Source organism: Etheostoma spectabile, chromosome 15 (genome assembly GCF_008692095.1).
Source record: "Etheostoma spectabile isolate EspeVRDwgs_2016 chromosome 15, UIUC_Espe_1.0, whole genome shotgun sequence".
Lineage (NCBI taxonomy): Eukaryota > Metazoa > Chordata > Actinopteri > Perciformes > Percidae > Etheostoma > Etheostoma spectabile.
In genome coordinates this window covers 27,906,958-27,910,982 of record NC_045747.1, presented here as the reverse complement: position 1 = coordinate 27,910,982, position 4,025 = coordinate 27,906,958, and the positions used below count along the sequence as shown (strand labels likewise).

The following is a 4,025-nucleotide window of genomic DNA, read 5'->3' as shown; positions in this document are numbered from 1 at the left end:
TTCTGGTTAGACCTAAACTGCATTGTGTTGCCTTGTACCTGTACCTGTGTAATGACAATAAAGTTGAATTTTTCATCTTTCTTTCTTTCTTAGTACATACACCGCGGAATACATAATTAGGCACATTTTACGCTTCCCCACCCATCTCTTTATGGCAAACTCCCACTTTCCTCTTGACCCTCCTGTGAATGCATATGCATGACACGAAAAAGCACAATTTTCCATTTTCAGTTCCCGTGACAGGAAGTCTAAGCTTTTACCTCAGCGTGGCCCGTTTGTACGTACCTCGCCATGCTTTTACGCGCACGTTGCGAAACAAATACGCCTGAAGTGGGCGCAAAAGCGTAAGTACATCTGGTCCTAAATGCTGCAAACGTATTCTTTGTAAATCTTAATCAGTCAGTTAAAAAGAACCAAGCGGGCATGCCTTGTCGCACGATCCAAATGTTCTATAAAAGTTGTCATTTCTTCTTCAACCTGTCTCTTGCCCAAGCTGCTGTACCAACATGCTTTAAATGCACTTCCATTGTGCCAGTGCCAAAACACTCCAGCCCAAGTGCCTTAACACTACCGCCCTGTAGCACTCACACCCATCGTAATGAAGTGCTTTGAGCGGCTGGTCCTGGCCACACCTAAAGGACTCGCTACCATCAACATTGGACTCACACCAGTTCGCCTACCGTAGCAATAGGAGCACAGAGGATGCGGTTTCCTGGCAGCACTCTGTGCTCACACATCTGGACAATAAGAACACTTATGCACGAATACTGTTTGTTGACTTCAGCTCAGCTTCAACACTGTCATCCCGGCTAAGTTAATAGCCAAACTTGGAGACCTGGGCATCAACACCTCCACGTGCAATTGGATTTTGGACTTTCTTACCAACAGACCCCAGAATGTTCGATCAGGCTCCAACTGCTCCACTTCCATCACACTCAACACGTGTACCACGGGCTGTGTGCTGAGCCCGTTTCTCTACCCCTCTTCACCTCCGACTGCAAGCCTGTGTACGAATCTAATTCCATCATCAAGTTTGCGACGACACTACGGTGATTGGTCTCATTAGCAACACGATGAGACTGCCTACAGGGAAGGATCCAGCACCTGGCCACATGGTGCACTGAAAATAACCAGCTCCTCAACCCACCAAACCAAGGAGCTCATCGTGGACTTCAGAAAGGAGCCAAGAGGCACCACACACCATCCACATCGATGGAATTGCTGTTGAGCGTGTCTCCATTTTCAAGTTTCTGGGGATCCACATCTCCGGACATGTCCTGGTCAACCAACACCTCCTGCTGGTCAAGAAGGCTCACCAGCGCCTCTTCTTTCCTGAGGACACTGAGGAAGAATCAGCTTTCCTCAACTATCCTGGTGACTTCTATCGCTGTGCAATGAAAGCATCCTGACAACTGCAACAGTGTGTATGGGACTGTTCTGTTGCAGAGCGCAAGGCACTGCAGCGGGTGGTGAAAACCCCCAGCGCATCACCGGGACTCCACTGCCCGCCATCGAGCACATCCAGAGGAAACGTTGTCTGCATCGAGCTCGCAGCATCCTGAAGGACTCCTCTCACCCACCAGCCCACAGACTGTTTTCTCTCCTGCCCTCCGCAGGCGTTTCAGGTCCTCCGGACCGGACCAGCAGACTAAAGACAGTTTTTTCCCCAGAGCTGTCTCCTTATGAACTCTAATCCTCATTGACCCACTCCCCTCATATACTGACAGACTCTCCTCTCCCTCCTCACACCTGCCTCCATTTTGTATCTGCATAATTATAGTTCATCTGCACTCGACTGTTACTATAGTAACGACTGTTTACCATCTGCATCTTTTGCACTACTTACCTTTTGCACTACTTACATTCATTGCACTGCTGACTGTTATTTATTTACAGTACCAATTGTTTACATTTCATCCGCACTACCGTACTTTAACTGTAATATGCAATTACTTCCACCGCACTTTAATTCGGATAGTTCTGCCCAAACTTTACCTTATTTCATTAGTATATTATGCTGTGGCACATATCTGTAAAAAATTTGCAATTATAGTAATTCCACCAAATTCCTAGCTGTAAATCTTGCTCACAATACCTGTTATCTATATTTTGTACATAGGACAAACCCATCTGTAAAACTCTGTTTATAATAGTATTCTTTTCTATATTTATTCATTACATATCCATGTCTTGCACTACGACCATTGTATATCCTGCACTACTGCTATTGCACTTCTGGTTAGACCCAAACTGCATTTCGTTGCCTTGTACCTTACATTTAATGCCAATAACGTTGAATCTAATCTAATCTAATCTAATCTAATTTTCAGCGTGTAGCTTGCTAGCTCGAAAATTGGTGTATCGTAGTGAAGGGATTTTGAGAGTGTAGACACACAGAGAGCGGAAGGAAAGGGACAAAGCCTGGCAGCGTCGGATGTCAGTGTGTGTGTGTGTGTGTGTATGCATGTGGTGACATAGAATACAACTGCCAAGAAAAAGAGGAGCAGAGTATAGAGAAAACACAGGATGTCACAGCTGTTAGATGGGACAACCGAATGCTAGTGTAACTGCTGCTACTCATACTGGGAACACCACTACTGCAGAGACTATCATGTCTTCTGACACAACACCGACAGAGCTTCCAGTCCTTAAAGAAATGATTTTCCAAAGGCTACTAAAGGCTATCTTATAAAAAGGTAATAGATGTTGAAAATGGGACCAGTGAAGGTTTCGCATTACAAGACAGAGGGTCAGATTTACAGATAAAAATGCACTTTAGGAAATTTGACAGCGGCTGTGTCTCATTCCGCCTACTTGCACACTTCAAACACTTGAGTCAGTGCACTGAAAGTACCCGGGTGACCCCCTAAAAACTGTCAAAAAGTTCAGAACGATGGACCCTACTCGCACTAAACGGGTGCCATCTAGAGTAAAACACAGAAAGAGGAGGGACCAGGGACGTCGACCAGCAGCTAATTGGACGAACGCATCACCCGGGTCTTGCTTCTCTCGAATTTCAAAACCAAGCATTTAACATAAGTGCTCCTTTTGGGACAATACTCACCATCAAAAATGGGCACTACGGCAGTAAGTGGTCAGTGCACTTAGCATTGTACTGACGGAAGTATGCAGAATATTTAGCACCTGGTTTGTGAAGACAGACGCTCGTTACACAGTCGGCTCCTGAACTGGTGCTGATACTGAACCTGCAAACTTACCTTGCGTTCATTAGAGTAAGATCACAATATTCATTCAAATCTGTCTGATTTTTTTCTTCTTTCAGAAAGTCAATTTATCATATTGAGAAAATATTTGCACATCTAGAGTTAGGGAAGTGGTGCTCCCTTATCTCATGTTGGGAAAGCTCCTTTTGTTTGTGACGTGAAAAAAAAATCCAAATTGCGTACTGAAAATACGATGTAGAAAATCAGTCACCAGTATTCCTTATGCTGCATTCCCATTGCCTGCGTCAGCTGTCAGACGGTGATCAGACTTCTCAGAGTGACCTGAGGCGGATCACTGCCTCTATTGCTGCCACAAGAAAGTTTTGAAAAACTATGGAGGGTAAAACACGAAACACAAGCAGCAAACTGCCCGGGAGTTTGAGCAACAGCTGACTGTTTCCTCAGTCCCTCCGGCTCTTTTCTTTCCCTCTTCCTCTGTGAAATGATGTTGCTTTCAAGTGCGATCTATAAAGGATTCGACGGAAAACAGTTATTGTGAAATATAAAGTCCAATTGTGCTACATTGGGGGTTATAGAACACAACAGGAAGTCACACAAATGGGCCGTTTCGGTTGGCCAGATAAATCAGTTTGTAGAGAGGACGTCCATTTCTAGAGGTTTACTCGACTTCGACCTGCGGCCCTTTGCTGCATGTCCCGCTCCCTCTCTCTCCACTTTCATATCTTCAGCTGTGCTGTCAAAAATAAAGGCTACATTCTTTCTGGGCATGTAGTAAACGTCATTCATATTGGAAGGTCATTTTTCAGTTTTTTTTCTGAGGCTTTTGGTAAGAATCTGGTA

At 44.8% G+C, this 4,025-nt stretch overlaps 1 protein-coding gene and 1 long non-coding RNA gene across 2 annotated transcripts in view; both read right to left on the bottom strand.

The window, feature by feature from the left end:
* The window catches only part of ccdc102a (coiled-coil domain containing 102A), a gene marked incomplete in the record, with an annotated part of 104,233 nt that overhangs the window by 36,384 nt on the left and 63,824 nt on the right, over positions 1-4,025 (bottom strand).
* Positions 1-4,025, bottom strand: part of LOC116703084 (uncharacterized) — an 8,327-nt gene that overhangs the window by 1,071 nt on the left and 3,231 nt on the right. The window contains exon 2 of the long non-coding RNA XR_004335336.1: positions 734-737. This is a non-coding gene — a long non-coding RNA (uncharacterized LOC116703084). The remainder of the gene's footprint in view (positions 1-733; positions 738-4,025) is intronic.